We start from the raw sequence: 25,580 nt of genomic DNA on the forward strand, positions 1-25,580 counted from the left end.
TCAAAGCCGCAGCTGGGACCTATTATCAGGAAGAGGGAGGGTATAGGCAAAGGCAATAGGTTCAAATTGCTCTTAGAACATTGCACCCACTGAAGGTAGAATATTCTAAATTAATCAGGGAGAGACTGAAAGGCGAAGAATAAAATGTTGGAGCATAAGTCAAATATCAGTCCTTACTGGCCCTCTACTACTACACTGTCTTCAATGGAGCTACCAACATTACAAGGTTCTGTTGCCATCTCTTCCTAACCGACATTTGAAGGTACTCTCGAAAATACCTTGAAGAACTCTTTACGCAGGTCAAACCTAATAAATAAGAATAAGAAAAAACTAAATCATAGCGCCTCCTAATTGATTTCAAGTTCACGTTCAACTACAGAAAATGAAACGAAATATAGAAATAATGAGGCTCGTGTGAAAATGTGGGCATTTTACTCCTTTAAGGAGTTTGGTGAAAAACGTGTCTTCTTTATTTTAAAGTGATGGAATTCTGCAAATTATTTCGCAAAAGGCAACAGATTTCAGGAAAAGGGTTCGGCAAAAAACGTTAAAAAAGTGTGGTAAAGTAGTCATTGAGTACACCCGATTTTTTTTGTTGCAAATTAGAATAAGCATACTAATTTTCCTGAATTCAATTTGTTTGGCTGCAGTCCTAAAGTGCTGAAATTATTATCCAGGCGAGACTTTAAGTTTTCCCTCTTTCCTATTTTTAAGCAATCGTGTGAGAAAAAACCTGTTTCGTTATTTGCGTAGTTTTCGTCAAAACGATTATGCTGTTGTTTGCTTTGTCTTTATGCTGGGACAGTGTCTTTTTCTTTTTTTAAACTCTTTTTTTATTAGTTCTACGGATAGCTTGTTTTGAAGTGGACACCATTTTGACAGACAAGGAAATTAAGAAGGCTCAGGAAGATTTAATGCGTTGCTCAATTCACGATCGAAGATTTAAGTCAAATAGGGAAGCCTGTATTAGCACACTGATCTCTCGGGTCCACTGTCTATGATTCAGCCATTAGACTGCAACTGCACTCTATTTTTTCACACCCCCATCCCAAACAGCTATCGTGGAAACAGCCTCTCTTAAGCACAAGACCTTCTATATCCCCCATGTCTTAGACTAGGTATCGCCCACGTTGTAGGTTCCTCCGTCCGTCCTCACTCTCGTTGAGAGGCACCAGCTGCACCCTTAATCCAGTCTTGGAGTGGAGATAATGAGGCATTCCAACTCCTAACCTGACTTGGCCCTTCTCTTCAGATCTCTGTGCCCTTCCAGCTGCGTGTTGTCACTTTTGGCAATATTTACCTCTTCTGTCAGTTCCCTGGCTGCCAGGTCTAAGTGGCTGAAAGGCAAGCTACCGTTTCACTATCTATTAAGCCGGAATTCAAACGTGGACCCAAGGATGCCAGCAAGACGCCTCTTAAGCCGCTTGTGGTTCCAAACAAGGGTGCTGATATCTCTGTGGCACTGCCTTTCCTTAAAAAACAGGCCTCAATTAAAATGGAACCATCTGTGTTTTATGTCTGTTGTAAAATATTTAAAGATATTAGCTTAAGTATATAACAATATAATTCCATGATCACCTGGTATGTCTGCTTTTAATGGACATGTCATAACTAAGAAGGCTGCGGCCTGCAGCCAGGGATCAACGTGTGATGAAGCAGAAAATGAAAGTTTTGATTTATTAACGCATAAACGTAGTGTGAAATAATCATGTGTGACTTTAACCGAACTAATAAAGATTGTACGGGGACAAAATGTGCCCTCAGAGTAGTTCGCCAACATTTATAAGCGTGCTTTATATAACGTGGTGTATTAGAATTGCACTAATCCGACATAATCATAAACGTGTGCTACGATTTGCTTGTTTGAAATGCGTTAGCTTAGCATTACTTTAGCGGAGGCTTTGGCCTAGTGGCCTGGTCTCACGGTTTAGATGCTCGTATTTTTCCACTGTGCTATTAAACGTGTATTTTTGCTTGAAGCTGTACTTTTCCACAGAAACCGTTCACATGCTTATCTTAAAGTTTCGTGCCAGCCTGGCATATTTTCTCTTTACTTCAAGGTCGACTTGCAGGTGCGGACAATGGAGGCTCTGAAAGTGAGCTAATTGGTAAACAATGTTGCAACTTGCGTACCCATCTCCAAGGATAATGTATGCTTAAGTAAAAGCTTGAGAACTGTCGTTTTTGATTGGACAATTTGAAGCTAACCTATGAACCCTCCAATGGAAGACCCTACTGGATTCGAACTGTTGTCTATAAAAAACCAGGTGCACGAGAAGAAATTAAGCCATTACCAGCTATTGCCCGACATTGCGTCATTTCGTAGCTATTATGGCCCACTTTGCTGCGACGCCATTTTGAGAGATACTTTGATGCTTTCTCTAATCGAGAGAAAGAGACTTTAAATGATTCTTGCCCTAGAGACTTTAACTTTGAAATGCTCTTTGCATGAAGTAGTAGTTTTATTGCTGCCGTGAGGCAATTGCCCCGTCCACCCCTGCCCCTTTTGCCCCGTCCCATGCTGATCGGGAAACGGTACCTATGAGACGAAGACTTCCTTGTATGCTGATCGTAATTGGTAAATATGAAAGGAAATTGTACAATTGCATTGTGTTTCTTTTAGGTAACCAACTGCTGATTTTGATAAGAGCCCTAGCTAGGAGTTTTCTAAATTAATGTTGCTAAATTGTTTTTGCATGAAGACCCACATGCCGATGCTAATTTGAGGTTAGACGAGGATTCCATATGTCGCACGATGCGATTTGAGATCTTGTTATGCTGACTAAATGTATGCAATTAGCTCATTACAGATTATCGTATTAGTGTTTTGCATTGCCATTATCGAATGCCTTGTGATCCAAATGCTACATAGATTACACTTGTTTCGCCGTTATGGACAGCTATTAATGTTCATTTACGTTTATCATTTAGTGTTGAGACACATTTATATTGTGCTAGCTTTGTTAATATAGGGAAATAAATTCACTAACTTTGCAATAAATTAGTGTGGTTATTCCTGACTGAAAGGTCAGGGTTCGCCGAAATGTATTCTGGACTAATTGTTAAGAGTTATGTTGTTCAAGGTATTGCTTATGTTCGTTATTGATTATTGATTCGATGCAACTGATCGATATAAGAGTACGGAGTGTTCCCACTTAGTCAAAAGATTCATCGGCCTAAAGAGCGTCCGAACACAGGTAAATTATTACTACGGTTCGCTCTATCACGTGCCAAGTCCCTTTTGCTTTTATGATGCTACTAAATAGGTGCTTATGTTTTCTGCAAGCAGATTTTGCCTAAATAATTGCAGAACTTCGAGAACCTTAAAGGAAAGATCCCCACACTTTTTCTTCCAAAAAGTGCCCAATTCGACCGAATTTTAGTACATCTAACATTTCAAAATTGGAGTTTTTTTAAACACACACCATATCAATTTTTTTTTTAATGTATACCCCTTGTTTTAGTCGTTTGGAATCTCCACCCCTAGCTTTTTAAAACTACCTGGGGATTTGGAATTACTACAGTTGTACATTACAAGTGTAAACGTAATTTAAAGAGTTTTAAAAAGCTAATTGTAAATTGAATTTCTGTAAAAACATCTTGTCATAGTGCAAGAAATGGATAGCGTTTGAAATCAGAATGCAGAATCTTATTTGAGAATAACTTTTCCTTGTTGACTTTACAAAGAGCTTGTCTGTGTGGGGAGAAGGTAAAATGCACTCTGCATAGTACACCAATCCATCATCTCCCACAAGAAGCAGCCAACCTGGAATATACGACCAGCATTGGTTGTCTATAGAAATGCATACCATTTTATTATTTTTGGCACTCTTAGGAAATGTAACTAAATGGGATACACACGTATGTCTTTAAGCTTAATTTGTTCATAAACATAGTAAGTCATTCTTCACATGAAAACAAAAACGATAACCAAATTACAATATCTACTATTCATGCCTGGGTGTCATAAAGGTAAACACTTGGATCATTGATCACCTTTAAAGTGCCCCATGGAGTAACTTCTCACCAAGAAGCTCCATGGGCAATTACAAGGAAAAGAAAATGGATGACATGGGAGACAATGAGGAGGGTAAGTAGAGGACACACAGGAGAAATAGTACTAAATGAGCTCCCGGTTTTCTTGCCATTACTAAGCACCAAGAATACAAGAATTCCACAGAAAGCTGTTGTATCAAAAGGGAGGGATTTAGCAGTGCTGCCAGAACATTGCTCTGCCACCATGAAGACCTCACTTCATCATGTCAGTAAATCTTGCTGATTTCTTTACTTCTCCCAAAAAGGATCTTGCTCAGTCCCTCTGAGTAAAGGCAAAAATCTTACCATCCCTCACCATCCTGAGTCGATGGATGCTAGACTGATGAGTCTAGCCACAGTTCCTGTTGTTTACATGGAGTGCTTTCCGTTAAGCTTGTTTTGCATGGCTAAGGTCCAGGGTCCCATCAAAGTGTAGATTCTGTCTTGGAAAAACCAATTCCAATAGAACAGATTATTAAATAGTGGGGTCTCTGAAGTCCACAATGACTATACCTCCGTTTCCAGCATTCAACATGGGGACAAATGCTCTGAAAAGAATACTGAACTCATCTCAACCATAGTGAATTCTGGATTAATGTCCAGGAATCACAATTTTCTAGCACTTCCACTCTACTATGCAGACCATAAGAGTCCTTGAAATTTGGCAACAGAAATCCTCTTGCCATGTGAGCTCTCTCCCTCCATGTGACACACTCAGGCTCCTTCATCTGCTGCACGGTCAGGTCCATTGTTTTCTATACAGGACTCCTCTTTGCCAGTTATGACTCTTCATGCTGCAGCTGCTTTTTACACTCAGTCTAACTTTTTCAATAATGGGAGCGCATCCCTCTTTGCCATGCTGTTATGTAGCCAATAATTGTTTCCACATTCTTAGCATCACCCACTCCTTTTTTGCTCAAATAGTCTAGCCACAGTTCCTGTCGTTAAAAGAAGTCCTTGTTTAGATCTCCTTTTGGATGGTTCTCTGACATCGACCACTGTGTGCAGCACCACCCTCACAGTGCACCTTAAACCCAAATAGATCAATGTCAATCGCTGCCCCTCCCAGGAAGCACCTAAGCACTGTCCATTGCACTGACACGCCAGCCACACTGTGATTGTTAAATATGCACTAGCCTAGTGTCAATCAATGCCCTCTATCTTCACATTTGATAGGCCCCGGGACCCACACTGTCCTGAACACCCAACCACATTAAGGGCACATTTCTGCCCCACACACGACCGAGGAAGGAACCTAACACTTGGAAGTGCTGTTGTGCCATCTTTTGTTACTCACCAGGGGAATGTCTCTCAGTGCCATCATCTCCACAGTCACCAGATCTCTGCACTCTTCTGGGTCATCAGGCACCACTCCTTCGGTCCACCCAGGTACCCTGGCTAATGGGTATTTTGGCATTATGCACACTGCTCGCATCTGACACCATACTTTTTCCCAAAGTGTAAAACATCTTTTAACACTTCAGAAAACAGTGACAAGTTTTTTTCTTTATTGACAAGTGCAAGCTTAAAACAGTTTTGGATAAATAGATTTTCCTGGGTGACATGGTCCTCTGTGATGGATTGGTGAGCCGTGGTGGGGCAAAGTGAATCTTCCGCTGGTGAAGTGTTGCGCGATTGGCAAAAGTATGAGATTCAAGCATTGCTAACTTTAGTTGGTATTCCTGAAGTGAAACAATGTTCCACTAATGCCCTTTGAGGAGGAATGTTGGCTTCCCATACTGTTAGGGTAAAGTGAACCTTTCTGAGGTGAAGTGCTATTCATGAGGTAGAGCGCCAACTTCAAGCAAGGCCAGGCAGACCGTACCAGGCATTGGGCATTTCCCTGGGAGGCTGGAAGGGTGGGGGGCGCATTTGTTACTAGGAGCTGGTTCTACTGCAGTTTTAAAAGCACTGCAGAGTTCCTTGTGTATCCAACAGGTTTTAGGCAACAATAAAAGGGTCAAAATAACTCTGTTGATTAATGTACTAGCTGGAGAGAGATGGGAGTTTTGTCTAGTTGCAGTTTTGACTCATTTAGGGTACTGCAGAGGGTTAATATGCCTTCTGCAAAGAACGTGTACTATGCAGATCTCAGAACAGTATTTTATCTGCATTGCTCTGTTGAATACTACTTTTTTCACTGAGATCCCTTTGTTAGTGTGCAGTTCATAAGTTACAATAATAATGTGGCACAGTGAGCTATGAACTGACATCAAAGAGCTGCATGCAAACTGCATGGTATAGGTTAGAAAGTTATGTTTTTTCTCAGTCTTTGATTATCCTAATTTTGCTAAAAAGGGTGTGTTTGGGTTTAAATAAATTATTACTAAAGTCAAACCTAACTACTGTGCTATGTTCTGAATCCTGAGTTTATATTTCCCCAGACCAAGCACTCTTACCTACTCATATAGATGACGTGAATCCTACATCTTGCAGTCCCCCTTGTCTTATGTAACATTTTCTATACACTAATTTACACACACACATGATTCATTGTCTCTGAATGTATGTGTGATGTAAAGTGCTCCAACACTCTACACTGGAAAAAGAGGCACTATAAAACAAAAAAATACATCTGGAGAGGTGAGAGGCACTGTTAGAGGGTGATGGTGAGGGAATCATTCAAGAGTTCCTGGTGCACTGTAAGGTCATCATTCACTATGGTTTAAAAACGAATACGATTGAATATAGGATGACAAATGTGTTGTAGAATGCACTGGTTAGCCATTTTTCCCAGATTTTGTTGTGGGAGAGAACACCACAACCCCCATTGTAGTGGTCAGGCTCGCTCGCTATGTGCCCTATAGGGATTGGTCTGACAGCATTTACCACAGCTGCTTTGGGTTCCCATTCCAGCCCTGACTTCAAGCAGTGCTGGGGTAAGGTGGATCTCTTTGAAAGAAAATGTCAAAGGAAATTGTGTTGGTGTGAAACAGATCCTTTGAGGAAAAATATTAAATTGAAGAAAAGTTGTAATGAGGTTAAATATCTCTCCCCAATAGAACAGCTTCTGCTCAAAGTGCAACTCACATAAGATGGATGCTCTGGATGAAGAGTGTTAAATCATATTGGCTTTAGTTGTGAAAAGTCTGCTAGAAGAATACAGTTTGTTTGCAGTAACAACATAGACTCTAAAGGAGCGAGGGCATAGTGTCTTGTGTGATTTAGAATGGAATCTTTGTGGCTTCCCGAGGACTCCATATCAGTGTGATGTAATCACTAGAATAGAATGCAGCGAAAGCCTGGTTTCGAATGTGGGAGTTTATAGGTACATGCAGAGGAATAAAGACATGTGATTTACAGCTCTGTGTGTGGCCTAGTTATTCAGCGGGTACCAGACTGTGGAAGACGCTACAGCTGACAATGAATTAGGGGATAAGTAACCCAAAGAACAAAGTGCTCTCCTGGAGAGTTTACCTTGGTCTAAGCAAACTGCTCGAGCGTACCACCTGTGCTTTCGTCAAAAGGCCAAGTTGACGGTTGATGAATATGGAGTCAAAGCGCAACTCCAGCCAGTGTGGAGCATCTGAATGGAAAGAGAGCTTCACGGAAAAGTCTATGCTTTTGGTCAAGTAATTATGACCTGACCTGACCAAGATCCTACACAAAGGTACCGCCCTGCCACGCAAAATAAAGTTATACAGTACACGGAGTGTTAACGCTAAAGGCAGATTCAACCAGGTTTACAAAGTGTAGTTAAAGACAATACAAACTGAAGTGTAAAGAGAATAAAGTAAATGACTTGCCAAGCCCACTAAAGAAAGTCATTGCATCATAACAGCCGCTGGCCCTAAGATCAGTGCACAGGTTTGTGCTAAGGGAGAGGTCCATTTTTACAGCAGCCAGAAACTTGGCAGAAGGCCATTCTGCTGATGGAGCCCATCAAGGATGACCCGAGGCTGCCCATTGAAAGGTCAGGGCCAGGGCATGAATGCAACTGATCCTGATTTCCAGGCAGAGAGGCCGGGGAAAGCTCCAATCCTGATGTCAGTATATTCCACACTGGTCTACAATACTGCCACCTTCCGCAAACCACCACCACCATTCCACACTGCCAAAAAACAAGGTGTTGAAGGTAGTTGGACTGCATGGATACAGACATTTGAAGATTTTATAGATGCACTTGAAGAGACTTATAATAGGAAGATTATCAAATATCTCAAAAAGCTTGCTGGTGATGGTGTGAAAGAAGTCATAAAAAAAATGCCAAGAACTGATGAGGGAGTCACATACCATCAGATTAAGAATGCGCTGAATCTCAAGTTTAATTCAGTACCAAATGTTAACTATGAACAAATTGTTTTTAGTCAAGAACATCAAAGAGTTGGCAAACTAACTGATGAATCTGTGGAAAGACTTGACACAAACACATCGAACACTGTATGTTCCATGAACTTAATAATGAAGAAGCCATGAGGCTTAGAGTGATGAATGGATGCTTGTCCAATTCATCCAGACAGCAAATGCTTAGAGAAACTCTTAGTCTGGAGCGAGTGTTGATGGCTGTCAGAGCTGAGGAACGTGCTGACAGAAAAACTGCCAAAATGGAGGCCAGAGGTGCCCAGAGCAACTCAGTCATGGGTGTGGAAAGTAATTAGAAGCAAAATACTGAAGCACACAAAGTGATGTCTACATGCAAAAAAAACGTTATGCTTCAAATATGGATAGGAATTTCCTCATGAAGGAAAGTGTCTCACCATTGGTCAGATATATAAAGGCTGTGGTAAAGACAACCAGTTTGTGACGATGTGCAGTGCATAGGAGAAAAGTAGGTTCATCAAGGCGTGAAGACAAAATGGCCGCCAGAACGTTTCAGAAGCGACATTCGACACACGCCAAAAAGGCAACTTACATCAGTTGAGGCAAATAAATACTGGCATGGGTCAATTTTAGTCTGTCTGGATATAAGACTTTAGCTTAGCTTCGGCTTGCAGGCCTGTGCCCTTTTACCAAGATAACATGATCTGTTTTTATTATTCGTTTTTATGCATTTTATCCTTGCTTGTATTTTAGAAGAAATGATTTTATTTCATAATCAGTTTCCATTCTGTGAAAGCGTCATTATCAGTAATGTATGTATTAGATTGTCATCATGTTCTTTGCTTTATGTTGGACAAGAACAGAATGTTAACATGTCAGGCATTTGTAATGATATTGCAGACACAAGTTTCTAACATTTAGTACATACACATGCCAGGATGTCTGCACAAACAGTGAGACCAAAGCCATTTGAGGGGGTTTAACCCAGGATATTCCATCTATACTGCACATCCCTTTGTAGCAGACCTCAGCCTTTGTGTCTTTGCGAACCCTGATTTGGAGCCTGGAGGCCGACCTCGTCTTAAGGTACCAGGGTTGGGGTGCTTCTCATGGACACAGCATGGGCAGATTAGGTTTATCACACCTTGCTCTCTTTAGGGTAGGAAGGTCGCTTTAGGGAAAAGTTTGCATATTCATGTTTATTGCAATATGTTGGGGTTGTTCATATTTACATTGCTTATTTTCTTAATCCTGATTTTGTTACTTATCATTATCCTAATGATTGCAGCTTATGCATTTTATCGCAGATTCCACTTTTTTCAATCAATGTATTGAAAACTATCCTGCATCTTCTTTCTTGTGTGTGTGTAAGAGATTTGTTGCTAATGAGAGAAAAGGGTAAGACTCATTCCACCGTGATTTCCCTGAAAGGTTTTCAGAGTCCATGTGCTAGGCTGCCAGAAATCACCTTTACTATTTGGGTTGGTGAGGTGCTGCTAGAGAGCCGGTAGGATTGGGTCGACAACTGTCAACTGGTATAGGAGTGACTCAGTCGACTTCAAGCAGAAGTGCTGCAGCCCTTAATCCAGCAGGGTCATAGAGATACACACAAAGTTGATCGTTATTTAAATTATGGTCAAACTGTTCTTCAGTCTCAATATTAAGTGAAAGTAAAGAAAGTGATTGTGCCATGTCAATGGTTTCCTCAGAAAGAAATGCCCAAGTTGGACCGGTCGCCTGTAAGGAGAAAAGTCAGTCAAAGAAAAGTCGACATGCCATAGCAACAAATTCATCTAACACTGTCCAAAGATTACATTGGAAATAAGTGATGTTCAATACCTTTCATTATCGATAGTGGTGCCTCGATAAATATAATGGTTGAAGAAAAGTGCAATGAACTGTCTCCATTAACGTGGCTCACACCGTCAAAGACCAACGCGTACACGTGGGTTGCATTGACACCCATGAAAAGTAAAGAGTAAAGGTTAGTTATTAGCCACAGTAAAACTTAAGAAAACAAAGGTGCGAGCACTGATCCATGTGGTTCAAGGTATAGCAGCAAGTGCCTACTTGCTCAAGTTTCAACACAGCCGCTGACATGGGACTGATTTCAGTGAATTACAACATAAATACTCATCATAAAATAGTAAGTCAATTCCCTTTGTAGTTTCATGGTTTAGGAAAGTTAAAGACTATGAAAGTAAAATTTCATATTAATGAGCTTGTCCGTTCTGTTGCTCAGAGACATAGACAAGTGGCTTTTCATTTACATGAAGCTGTTGAAAAGAACTTGAATCATTACTTAAGTATGATATTATCTTCCACAGTAGTAGTACCTTAAAGGAACCATAAAGGAGCTGTGTGCATGTGCACTGACATACACCAGGTGAACAAAGCAATTAAACAAGAGTGAAACAGGGCCACACATTGCTGACATGAACACACAATTTATTAATGGTGCCAAAATCTTCTCTCAACTTGATTTTAATAAAGTATATCATCAGTTAGAACTAGAAGAAAGCTGCAGATATATCACAACCTTTGCTACACATGTTGGTCTGTTTCAATACAAGAGACTAACGGGCATATTTATGACCCCGTGCCCAGCCGGTGCGTCACTTTTTGTGACACAATGGTGGCACATTCCTTGCAACCATATGTATGGGGCCACACAAAGCCACTTTGCTTGGCTTTGACTAGCCTAATAGAGATGGAGTAAGGCTGTGATAATCATGCAGGGGTGGTGTTTCATGGGTGTTGCTTTGGGTGTTCCCATGCAACAACAATGGACTTTGATGAATATCCAGATTTCCCAGCCCTGGTAAACCTGGGGATGCACCTAACCTCTACGCCTCTCCAGGTGATGCTCAACTAGGAGAAATATCTTTATTTCTCCAGTTTTTTCCTCTTTCTTCCTTTCTTTCTTTCTTTCCTTCTTTCTTTCTTTCTTTCTTTGAGCAGGAAGGTTGTCTTCCTTTACAAAAACAATCCTGCATGCAACAATCCTGCAAGCAACCATGCTGCAAGGGTTTCTGCATTGGGGCTAGGCAACCCATTGTGCGCCAGTGCTGGAGGATAGGACAGGAATGCACCGTATTCCTTAAATACAGTGCATTCCTGCCCTTTCCAAGTGATGCAGTGCAGTGCAGCGCAGCAAAGTGACTTGCTGCGCTGCAACACTTTATTTGTAAATCTGGCCCTTAGTTTTGGTGTATCATCTGCTACAGAACTTTTCCAAGACATCATACGACACATCCTACAATCTGCACTTAACTATAGTAGGCACCTGGATACCTAGCCTGCCACTTGCCTCTGGCTTTCAGTTCTTGCTTGTTCCAGACTGATCCAGTGACACCGCAGGTGACTGGGTTTTCCTGCCAGGGTTTTCCAGACTGGTTTTTTCCACTCAATATTCTTCCTGCCAACAGAAGCCTCACCCACACGAGGACCTACTTAATGCAGGCCACAGTGTGACCACATTAGTAGGCACAGGAACACCTAGACTGCCACTTGCCTGTGTCTTTAAATTCCTTCTTGTTCCAGACTGATCCTGTGATACCGTGGCTGCCTGGGTTCTCCTGCTGGGGTTTTCCCAACTAAGATTTCCCACTCATTGTTCTTCCCGCCAACAGAAACCCTGCCCACCCTGGGACCTACTTTATGCAGGCCACAGCATGACCACATCAGTAGGCACCTGGGCACCTTGCTTGCCACTTGGCCATGGCTTCCAGTTCCTGCTTGTTCCAGACTGATCCAGTGACACTGCAACTGCCTGGGTTTTCCCGTTAGGGTTTCCCCAACTTGGTTTTCCCACTCACCGTTTTTCCTGTCAACAAAAGTCCCACTCACCCCAGGACCTACTTAATGATGGACGCAGCACAACTGCACAGCGGACGTGCGCAGGGAAGCGATGATGGCATGCCAAAGGCACACCAAAGGCAAGCCCATCTGAACTCGTATGCGCCAGGACCATGCACAGTGCCACAACCCCTGGCCCTCCCTCCACCAGAAGATATACCATTGCTGAGCTCTACATCCTCTGCCCTGGATGCTGCAACAAACACTGCCACGTATCAACTCAAGCTCCACGTTAGGACCTTTCACCTGCATCCACTGCTACTTCACCTGCCACAGCACACACACCAGCCCACCGACCAGCCCCACCATGAACACACCACAGACAACATCTGAACAAAAACACCAGCTTGCATGCGCCCTTCTTAACACACGCTCACTATGGAAGCATTCCAAGAATTATAGACCTCATCGCCACCTTTGCACCCAGCATCATCTTCCTCACCGAGATCTGTCTCAATCCCCACATCTTCCCCAGACATTGCCACAGTGATCCCCACTGGATATAACATCAGTCACTAGGACCGCACCAACAAGTCAGGAGGAAGAACAGCCACCATTCACAAACGGTGCACCACCACCGACAATACTACCAGCCCATGGAACATCTCAACTTCAAGCTCCACACAGATGACGAAACAAGCATCAAAGGCACCCTAGTATACTGACCCCCCCCAGACCCATACTCCAGCTTCTGCAAAACCATCGCAGACTTCATTGCACCCCTGGCCTTAGACTCCAAGAACTACATCTCAGCAACCTAAATGTCCACCTTGACAAACCCAATGATAACAATACTGCACACTTCCTCGACAGTATGAGCTGTTGTCCACGACACTATACACACAGCAGGATTCGCACTGGACTGCATTTTCACCTCCAGCAACTGCATCAAATACAGCCATGTCACAAAACGCACATGGACCAATCACTGCATTGTCAACTTCAGCATTTCCAGCCCCCGTACCTCCACGCCCAAGATAACAAGCAACCCCCTTCAGAGGTGGAACAAGATCTCACAGACCAGCTGGGCGGACACCCTCAACACCTCCAACCTCGCTACCACCACCAGCCTCTAACAGGGAAAGAAAAACTTCAACAACTGGATCACCAATTGCTCCAACAGCATTGTCCCCATCAAGAGCAACATCCAGAAAGAAAGCTCCAAAAAGGTCAGCTACACCCAAGAACTCAGATCAGTGAAATGAGACAGAAAACAGCTGGAGAGGAGATGGCACGCCAGGAAGGACACCTCCAACAGATCAGCTGTCAGGCCTTCAAGACATCACCTCAACCTCTACCACTGCCTGCTGAGGGCAACAAAGAAGACAGCCCTTGCCATATGCATCAAAACCAGAGCCAACAGCACCAAGGAACTTTTCAACATTGTTAAGGAATTCTCCAACCCAACCGCCAGCGAAACCAACATCACACCCTCACATGAGCTGTATAACAATCTTGCCTCTTCTTCATGGCAAGATCTCAACCATATACAGCGATGTCAAACTCCAATCCACATCAATGGACTTCCTTGACAGATGACTGTATGTCGGAACAACCCATGCTGGAACCACGCATGCCTGAACAACACGGTCGGAACAAAGACCGCATTGTTACCACTAATGCCTTTACCATGAATACCTTAACAACGATTTTTCATTGTAAAATAATTCCTGGTAAAGGCATGCGTGAACGGCATGCATGGTTCCAGCATGCGACGACCCTGGTCCCCTGCCCCTAAAATTACTGCAACCCCCCACCCCGCACCTAAAACCTAAAACCACCCCAACGCCCCACCCCTGCCCCTAAAACTACCCCACCCCCCTAAAACTACCCCAATCCCCCACCCTGCCGTCAAAACCTAAAACTGCCCCAACCCCGCCCCAAAATTACCGCGACTCCCCACCCCGCCCCTAAAACCACCCCAACTCACCCACCCTGCCCCTAAAACCTAAAACCACCCCAACCCCCTACCCTTGCCCCTAAAACCTAAACTACCCCACCCCCACCCTAAAACTACTGCAACCCCCCCTGCCCCTAAAACCTAAAACCACCCCAACCCTGCCACCCCACCCCTAACATTACCACGACCCCCCACCCTGCCCCAAAAACTTAAAACCACCGAACCCTGCCCCTAAAATTACTGCGACCCCCACCCCACCCCTAAAATTACCATGACCATTCCCACCCCACCCCAAAACCTAAAACCACCCGAACCCCCACCCCGCCCCTAAAATTACCACGACCCCCTGCCCCTGAAATTACTGCGACCCCCACCCCACCCCTAATACCTAAAACCCCCACCCCTAAAACTACCCCAACCACCCACCCCGCCCTAAAACCTAAACTACCCCAACCCCCACCCCCAAAAATTAAAATACCCCGGCACCCCACCCGCCCCTAAAACAAAAAATGCCCCCACCGACCCCTTAAACTAAAAATGCCCAACTCCCTGGCCCCGCCCCGCACCTAAACCTAAAAATACCCCGACCCCCCGCCCCTAAAACTAAAAATGCCCGACCCCCCTCCCCCAAACCTAAACCACCCCGACCCTCCACCCCCAGAAACTAAAAATACCCCGACCCCCACTCCTGCCCCTAAAACTAAAAATGCCTCTCCCCCGCACCTAAACCTAAATGACCCCGACCCCCCACCGAAAAAACTAAAAATACCCCGACCCCCAACCCCTGCCCCGAAAACTAAAAATACCCGACCCCCCACCTCCACCCCGCCCCCGCAACCCTCACCCCTAAAACAGCCCCAGTCCCAGCCCCACTTACCTGATCACGTCCTCCTCCGAAGCCGACTCCCTTCTTCTGTACCTTAACCACTTATGTGCGTGGTTCAGCACATGCGTGGTTAAGGCACCGAACAAGGAAGTCGTGGTTAACGAAAGCGTTGTTCCACTTTCGTTGTCCACGACTTCGTTGTTTGGGAGTCGTGGTTTAGGCTACTTCCCCTTGACAGATACTCCATCACTGTAACTGACACAACCCACACACTGACCACGTGGAACATCCTTTCCACCCAGGACATCACCTCCACCCTGAAATCCATCCACTCGGGAGCTCCCACAGACCTATGCCACACCACATCTTCAACCTTGGAAACCAAAGGATCAGCCAGGAACACACCACCACACCTCTATCACCACCACAACATTTCCCAAATGCCTGGAAATGCACTGAAGTCAGACCACTACTCAAAAAATCTTCCGCCGACCCCAGCAAACTCAAAAACTACCAGCCAATCTCCCTCCTCCCATTCCTAGAAACGATACTGGAAAATATCATCAACAATCAACTCATGACATACCTGGAGCAGAACTAGCTACTCGACATCCCCCAATCCAGCGCCCGCCGCAATCACAACACCGAAACTGCCCTGATTGCAGCCACCGACGACATCCGAACCCTTCTCGACCAAGGAGAAACAACACCTTTGATCCTCCTCAAGCCTTTCGGAAACCTTCAACACCGTATCCCACCATATGCTGATCGAAAGACTCTACCACATTGCATCCAAGGGGTCGCGCTCAGATGGATCACCCCTTTCCTCACCGGAAGAACCCAGAGGATCCACCTTTAACTCTGAAGCCAAGGAGATCACATTCAGTGTCCCCCGAAGTTCATCCTTCAGCCCTACACTCTTCAATGCATATATGACCCTACAGGCCAACATCATCGGATCCCACAGTCGCAACATAATTTCCTATGCAGACAACACCCAACTCATCCTCTCACTCACCGACGACCCCTCCACCACCAGAATTCCATGCATGCATGACAAGCGTCACTAACTGCATGAAGAAAAGCTGCCTGCAGCTGGACACAGACAAGACGGCAATACTGATATTTAGCGACAGCAGCACCACATGGAACGACTCCTGGTGGCCATAAGATCTACGACCCACACCCACTCACTCCGACCATGCCAGAAACCTTGGAATCATTGTTGACAGCAAGCTCACCATGAAGTCACAGATCAACCCTGTCTCATCCACCTGCTTCCTCTCTTTGCGTATGCTACGCAAGATTAAGTGGCTACCCCTGCACATTAGAAGCACTGTGGCAGAGGCCCTCATCACCAGCCAACTGGACTACGGTAACGCCCTCTATGTAGGAATCGCCACACACCTTACACTGAGAGTTCAGACCACACAGAATGCCATAGCCAGACTAATCCTAGGCCTTCCAGGTTGAACCCACATCACACCCCACCTCAGGCAACTCCACTGGCTCCCCATACAGAAGAGATTCTGATTCAAGCTGCTGACCCATGCGCACAAGGCTTTACACAACCAAAGAACCACATACATTAACCACCACCTGAACTTCCACCAACCGTTGAGAAGACTATGCTCTGCCTCCCTTTCAGTTGCCCATACTCCCCACATATACCGATGCAGAGTTGGAGAGTGCTCCTTCTCTCACATCAGAGGAAAAACCTGGAGCAGCCTACCCATGCACCTCTGGACCATCACCTCACTTCCAGAATTCTGAATGGCCCTAAAGACCTGGATGTTGGAATAAGCCTCTGGGACCTGCAAGCTCCTACATACCCTATTGGGTGATTAGCCGTGCTTTATAAATCCTGATTAATTGATTGATAGAGATGACATACTGATTTTGTGAGCAACACAGATGGAGCACGATAGAGCCCTCACACAAGTATGTCAATTACTCAATAATGTAGGCTTGACTTTAAATGCAGACAAGTGCAAGTTCAATAAGACAAAATAGAAATTCTTTGGCCATATCTTTTCTGGTGGGGGTATGACACCTGATCCTGCAAAACTCCAAGCTTTGACAAATGTTGAACACCCACAACATGTTTCAATGGTGCTTTCTTTTCTTGGAATGGCCAGCTACTGTTCATGATACATAAAGGACTCTGCCACTGTCAGGGCTCCATTGCAAGAGCTAACAAAGAAAAATGTTCCTTTTAAATGGCTATGAAGATGTAAAAAGAGTTTCAAGACAATCAAACATGCCATTTAAAATGCTACAGAAATGGTGTACTTCAATCCAAAGCTATACAGTGAGATTGTGGCTGATGCTAGCCCTGTTAAGTTGAATGCTATACTTGCACAGCATAGTGGGTGCCCAAATGCAAGATGACATATTGTGGTTTATGCAAGTAGAAGTTTGTCTCAAGCAGAACATGCGTATTCACAGCCTGAAAAGGAAAGTTTGGGCTTGTGAACATTTCCATGAATTCCTGTATGGAAAGCCTCTTACTTTTTTGACTGATCATTAAGTTTTGCTAACCATCATCAGCAATCCAAAAGCCAAGATGCCTCCTCGAACAGAACGATGGGGACTATGATTTCAAGAGTATGATTATACAATTGTGCATCGTTGAGAAAAGGATCAAAATCCTGCTGACTGCTTTTGAGAGTGCCTATTCAAGGTCATGGTACTCCACCCAAAACGGTTGAGGCCTACATCAGTTTCAGAGTCAAGTCAAGTGCACCGGCTGCTGTATTGTTCGCCCAGATTGTCACTGCTACGAGTCATGATAGTGACCTGCTAAAATTAAAAGAGTTAATTACACATCAATCGTGGAACAAACACATTCGACCTCTCAATAATGGTGGTGAATATCAAAAGTACAAGAATGTTAAAGATGATTTGCCCATAACTCACAGGAAGGAGTTACACTGCGAGCATGGAGGACCCTGATTCCAGAGAGTTTACAACAAAAGATGATAGAAGTGGTTCACAAAGGACATTGTGGAATTGTTGCTATGAAGCGAGCGCTCCAAGACTGAGTTTTGTTACAATACCTAGAAGGAAGAGTTGAAAAGGAACTCAAAGTCTGTCACACATTCAACCAAAGTTACTAAACATACTCTGAACATTCCTGGGATCATTAATTCCATCAATTTCTTTGGTCCACTTGACAATGGACATCATTTAATGGTGATTGTAGATGAATATTCTCATTGATCTTTGCTTGAAGATCTCTCTTCCATAACACATGACCGAGTAATCACAAAACGTAATGGTATCTTTGCAACATGGGTCTTACCAACCATTGTGAAGTCTGACAATGGTCTACCCTTCAACAGCAAATAATTTAAACAATTTCTGGGCATCTGAACATAAAGCATCAAAAGATCATACCCTATGGCCACAGGCCAATGGACCTGTTGAGCATTTTATGAGTAAGCTAAAGAGAGCAGTGCAGAGTGCAACTCTTGAGGACCTCAGTCTAAAAAGACTATTGAACTCTACTCTATGAGTTTATTGTTTGACATCCCACTTGACCAAAGATGAAAGTTCTGTGACTTTGATGTTCAGGAGAGCAATGGCAGCCAAGTTTCCTCAATGTACCACAAAAAGAGGTAGTAATGTAAACCTGATTCATGCAAGGGACTTGGTTCAAAAACAAAAAATGAAAATGTATGCACACAGGAGGCAACATGTGAAAGACCCATCATTCCAGAAAGGAGATTTAGTGATTGTTTGACAGTTACGGAAAAGAAAATCGGATGATCCTTACGATGTTGAACTTTTTCAAGTAGTGCCTACTAAAGGACGCATGGTGACTGCCCAACGACCTGGGAAGTCCCTTACCAGAGACTCATCTCACTTCAGGACTGTATTTAATCGGTCTTCAATTTGAGATGGTGAAAGTAGACTTTTTCTGAAAACTCAATGATTGTTGCTGATTCCTTACTATCATTGCCAATATCTGACATTGATGATGACCATGTACAGCTTCTAGTAACCAGATCAAGGTGACAGAACAAAGCACCAAGAAGATTATTTGAAGAGATATATTAATCATATTTCAAAATATATGTAGAAATTTGTGTCTGTCTCATGATTTTCTACAAAAATGCAATTTTCATTTAACAGAAAAGGAGAAGATGGCCCAGATTTAGGAGGACCCTGCGCCCCCTTGTACATTAGCTACATTAGCGTAATGTTTTATGATTCTAATGTGGCCCAACGAGACCAAATTTGCTGTGCCATATTGACAAAGTGGTGCAATGCATGCATTTTGTAACCCCTTGCACCACATTGCGCCTGCACCAGGCATAATGTATGCAAGGTGGCATTCCCCCATTAGAAGGACTGCAAACATGGTGCAGTAGAATCTAGGAGATTTCAATGTGCCATTTATAGCGGCTATTTTTAACACCTGCACAGAGCAGGCATTAAAAGGGGGGCATACCATTGTTTTCAATGAGCCCCTATGTACGCTGCAGGATTAGCACCAAAATTTAGCATCAATAGCATCAAAAATTATGATGCTATTGCCCCTACCTTGCGCCATGGTGCGCCGTAAATTAAATACGGCGCACACATGGTAGCAGTAGGGGGGGCGCTAAGGGGAGCAAGAAAAGTGCACAGCATTCGATGCAGCGCCACTTTTCTTAAATTCAGGCCTTAGTGTCTTGCATGATTTAGAACAGAACCTTTCTGGCTCCCAAAAAACTCTGTATTAGTGTGTCGTAATCGCTAGACTAGAATTCAATGAATGCTTGGTTTAGAATGTGGGAGTTCCCAGGTAAACACAGAGGAATAAAGACGTGTGATTTACAGCCCTTTTTGTGGCCTAGTTTTTCAGTGGGTACCAGACTGGGGAAAACGTTACAGAAGGTTCAATTGGAAATAGACTTAGTCAACAACACAGTCTCACTTACAGCAAGATATTTCTCAGGAAAATGCCATAACAAGTAAAGGGAGTGCTACTTGGTGTAGTTTGCCCTTAAGCCTCTACAACTTTTTTCCACATAAGGTACCATGCCAAATTTGCATCCTGTTTTTTTTAATATCCGGTGGATTTTAAAGGTACCAAGGGATTGTGGAATCCTCTAGAGGGGACTGAAAAAAATTGTGCAAATATATCTAATTTTTGAATTTTGGGAAAAATAGGAAAAAAAAGTGCTTTGCAAAAAAGTGTCTTTTTCCCCATAAAATTGACATTAACAAAAGGCTGGCTATGCTAAAGTCATTATCTTCGCAGCTTTCAGTGACAGGCAGGGCTGAATAAAAAAAAACTATTTATTTACCACAGTTTTGGCATTTTTCAAAGAGGTAGCCTATTCTTCCTAATTTTTGTGCTTTCAACCTTTTTCCACTTTGTGGTGGAAACCGGTGCAAAAAACCCATGACTGGTCCTGAAAAGCTATAGATTTTTAAAAATTAGACCCAATTCTGAATTTAGCAAGGGGTCAATTGTCTAGATCCCTCCCAGTTTTCTCAAAGAAACTAACATTGACGTAAAAATATATTGAAAATGAGTAGGAAAAATGTTCATTTGTGACAACATTTTCATCTGTAACTTCTTGTCACAATGGCAATATACCATTATGTCTGCTAGAGTCTTCTGGTTGCTGGTATATATAGGGTTTGCGGGTCGTCCTAGCCAACAACTGATCAGAAGCTTACAATGATTTTACATGTGTACCAAGTATAGAGCACTTCACATGGTAAAATATAAAGAGGGAAAAATGGGTATAAAGAGAACCTATGTATTGATGTAACATACACAAGACACTTAGTTTAAGAGCAATAGTTATTGGTACATCTCTGAATTTGTGGGTACATATATTTGCATGTAATTCAGAGGGCAATTTTCAAAATGTATTCTTTCTTACACACTGGCTTACATTTGGTGGACACAAATGCAGAGAAACCCAATTGTTAATAACAAATGTTCTACTATTCCGTGCTCCCACAGGTCTCTCAATAAAAATGGTACCTCAGTTGTGTGAGGAGGTAAGTGTCCCAATCGCATCATGGACACATCACATATTTTCCACTGAAAACTGTCCTCTCTTTTGCAGTGTGGGTTGCTGTGGAATTGGGGCCCTAGCTCAGCCAGCATCTAGGGAAAACTAGCAGACCTGCACATTTTTGAGGAAACGTAGCAAATCTGCACATTTTTTAACAGTAGACATTCAGGTAAATCCACAGTAGGTAACTTGTGCAACTTTCACCAGGTTTTCCCATCCAGAAGCCCTTGCAAACCTCAAACTTTGACTAAAAACACAAATTTGAATTTGTGGGAAGCCGCACATTTACTACCACCCAGCAGTCCCCTAGGTCTTCCTATAAAAATGGAACCTCACTTGTGTGGGCAGGTCTGGTGTCTGTGACATGGAAAGTCCCAAACTGCACTATAGACAATACATTTCTAGTGAAACCTGACCCTTTTATGCAATGTGAGTAGCTGTGAATTGTGGGCCCTTGTTGAGCTGGCCCCTAGGGAAACTTAGCAAACCTGCACATTTTTTAGATGTCCAGAGTGGGAAGACTTGTGTGGCTCTCACTAGGTTTTCCTACCCAGAAGTTCTTGCAACCCTCAATCTTTGGCTAAGACACACACATTTTACTTACATATCTGTGCCGGAAAGTTCTGGAATCTGTGGGAATCGCCAAATTGTGTACCACCCAGAGTTCCCACGTCTCTCGATAACAATTGTACACCACTTGTGTGGGTGGGCCAAGAGGCTGTGACCTAAAGTGCTTGTGGAACCATCAGCAATTGGGATAGCTGTGGCATTTGGCCGCCACCCATGGAACCTACCAACCATAGACATTTTTTAAAACTAGACACCCCATGAATTCCAGGGTTGTGTGCTTTGTGCAGATCCCAGAAGTTTTTCTCACCCACAACCACAACACCCTACAAACCTCAACATTTACCTAAAATCACACATCCTTACATTTCTGTTTTGAAAACTTCCGAAATCCACTGGCACCCACAAAATGTCTTCCACCCAGCAATACTCTACTTGTCCTACAAACAAACACTGCCCCACTTGCTTTGCTGAGCTTACTGCCTGTGACAGGAACAGATCCAAACAAGGTTAATGGGATTATCCTGCAAGGACTTCCATTGGCCCTAGTTAGATCCATTCTTATCACAGGCACTAGGCCCAGCCACACAAGTGGGATAACATTTTTATCTGGACAAGTGTGGAAATGCTGTGTAGTAGGAATTTTTTTAAGTCCCATGGATTCTGGAAGATTACGTCACAGAAATGCAAGCAAAATGTGTCCTTTTAGGCAAGGTTTTGAGGTTTGCAGGGCATTGTGGGTACTGGAGGTGACAGAAAGACTGGTTTGTCCCTTTTAGGGTGAGGGCATACTCCCACCAATATGTTTTCTTTTTTTGATATATATTTCTGGTATTTTGTGTGCTTTCTAACCCCTAGAGGAAGGTAGATTGAGGGACACCTCTAATTTGCAGAAAGACTGTTGATTTCTTTTTTGAGGTGGGGTCATGGCCATGCACATGATAGGCAAGTGCCATTCCTTATGTTTTTCTTTACGCATTCCCTGGTGTCTAGGTGTTTTTAAGTCCACTTCAGGGAGGCAGATTGGGGCCAAACTCCAATTTGCCCCCAGGGGGCAGAAGAACTATTGGGCCCTTTCTGGGGTGGGGGCAAGGGCATTCTCATAGTGGGCAGCCCCTACTCATCTGTTTTTTAATATGTTTATTGCCTGGTGTCTAGTGGGATGCATGCCACTGTGGGGAGGCAGATTGGGGCAAACCTCTAATCTTCCTCCCTGGGTGGGCAGAAAGACTTTTGGACGGGGCATGGACATGCCCGTGATGGGAAGCCCCACCTGCCTTTTCCTAATGGTTATTTTTGTCCAGTGGGCTTTCTGCCAAAACCCTTACCTGGGGACAGAGTGGGGTTATTGCCCCTATCTGCCCCCAGGGGACATAAAGACTCAAAATTAGGGCTGTGGGGAGGATCACAATCCCTTGTCTAAATGGCCAGACCTCCAAAATTCCTGGTGCCTAGGTAGTAGATCCCTGCTTGGGGATCACTCTCCTGTGGTGATCCTCAAGTAGGGATCCACTGGTTAGGGATGTCACTGGAAAGGGTAAATTCTCCCCGGGTGGGTTTGAACCCTCTCCAGTAAAGGCAAATGGCCATCAGACACACTGGTAAAGTAGTTTTTAAATTAATGCATTTACAACTAAATTAATTTATTGGCAAACATTAGAATGTTGAGGCAACTTAGCCTACCATTAGTGAAGCAAGAATAAAAAGATAACAAACCAAGGAGGCACGTGAGTGAAGCATACTTTTTTCATTTGTGAATAGTGCATTAAGTCTTATTTGCTATCAATAAATTGAGTTTCATGAAGGTGCTGGTGGAGATTTCCTATGTCTTCCTTTCAGATGAGCAGCTCCACACCACTCTTCTGTTTTTTGGACTGGCAAATGTTTGTGAAACACAAACCACCAACAACTAGCTTAACCACATAAAGCGTGCAATACAGATGTTATTAACCTAATCACAATCATTATCAAGGTGCATCACTTGAGGACTGTGCAGACTGACACTCATGGCTAAATTGCGTTCCGTCCAGTTCACTGGTCCTTCATCAGAATGTTTCCTGACCTAGTAGTCGGATCCAATATAGACCCTCAACATTCAGATGAGTCCCGCCAAACTCACTTGGGACATTCATGTCCTCCTTGCGTCTGTCACCTCCAGTCATAGCTCCAGACCTCACGCCTCCCGTTGTTCCTGTTGTTGTGTTGTAGCCATCGTACATTGACTCAGGATAGAGAACCCTGGAGGTAATTCTGAAGCCCATCTTGCATGCAGTTAACAAACCCAGTGTTCATACAAAACAGACACTGGACAAATACTACAACCGCATTTGGATGCCCTCAAATTCACTGGCCAACTTGGAGTGGCTAAAGGACATATAACATGGAAGGCGGTCAGACAAGTTCTGGGGAATGTGGTCGCGGTGCGTTGAGGTAAATTCCCCAGTCGACTGTACCGGCCAAAATTTCCGTGCAGTAAAATTTGGTTTGTTCTATACCACTTGTTTATCGTGGGGAAATTATCATGGAACCAAATAATGTTTTTTCAAACCGGGAACTGTTTAAAGAAAACATTAAGTGAAACTCAGAACTATTTTGCTCAATCGTAGTAGTAAGTGGAAAAAAACATAATTTAATCATGTGGTTGAGAAACAGATTTTGCTTTGTTAAAATACACATTCTATATGTAAGAGATATCATCTCTCAAGATAGAGTTAACAATGAGCTCTGATTGCAATTAGAATGTTCACCTTCCAGGAATGGACTGCTAATAAAATAATATGCAATTGTTAAACTCGAGATTTCTTAAATTGCTTGCGTAATATTTAGCTAACAATTGGTCTTGATTGTAATTTATTGCACAATTTTTGCTTAGCTTTTATAAAGAAATTTCCAATTCAACAATGGACAACATCTGGTGGACTGGCTAGTTAAGTAGGAAGGGGTCACCACCAGTTGTGTGCAAATTCTGTGCAATTGTATTTAAAATATATACACAAAACTTTACATAAAAACACAGCATTATACAAAATGACACAAAAAGCAAATCTGGCATTTAACGTTATAATTTAACACAAAATGCATCCTTACATCCATTAACAAATGCTGGAAATTATGTGAGATTACGCTGGAATTACAAATCTTTCACTAAGGCCTAATCACCAGTGGTTGTGGCAATACAGAGAAATCATGACTAAAAGGAAATTTTGCAAGAGCTATATAGTAAAGCCTTAAATTAATTATAGTCCGCACACACAAAATGATGATGTCTTTTGCGATTTTAAATAGAATATGAGATAGCATGCCATTATTTTTTAAATTATGATGTAATTTGTTATGTCGAACAGAACATGTTATATAGTGTGCTATTAACTTTTACATTTCAGAGGTTATGGGTTTTTACATTTGAACCATGACTTCACTTTATCAGTGTATTTCCAGTGAATGTATATAACTATTGTAAAATTATAAGCGTTTATGGGGCAGACACACACAATTTAGCCCATCTGTCGACACCACCCCTCCTATAGAGGGTAACAAAAAGAGTGCAATCCAATTTTCACATATCAGATGGAGGTTATGTGTAGAGAACAAGAAATAGGCTGACCTTAATAAAAACAATTTTAACTAACATGGTTATTTCGTCTTGTTTTAAGTGCAGCAGTAAATGACGCTTCCATCTTTTTTCTAGGAGAGTTCTATTTAACATGTACTGCATTTCGGGTGTTGCCTTCCAGTGTTCCTTACCTTATCGCTGTGCTTGGTTTTGGGAACTAGAAGTTTTGCAGTTTTGCTGATCAGATTTATTCCCAAATTACTCACACGCTGCGTAACCATAAAAACACAGTAAGGATTCCTTCCCACTTACAGCTTGCCTTTTTTCAGCCCTTTACCCAGAGAGAAAAATGTAGGGTGGGTCCTACTAATTGTCAGGTCACAGAGAGCACCAACCACCTGCTGCATGAAGATTCCCAATATCTGTGCAGACCACCATGTTCTGCAGACTGCAGCATCCTCGAAACCTCGCGATGAATTAAGTACGTGGACTGTGACTGACTAGCATGGGGTGAAAATTTGCTTCTCTATTATGCTGCTTGTATCAACTCCCCCACAC

Source organism: Pleurodeles waltl, chromosome 11 (genome assembly GCF_031143425.1).
Source record: "Pleurodeles waltl isolate 20211129_DDA chromosome 11, aPleWal1.hap1.20221129, whole genome shotgun sequence".
NCBI lineage: Eukaryota > Metazoa > Chordata > Amphibia > Caudata > Salamandridae > Pleurodeles > Pleurodeles waltl.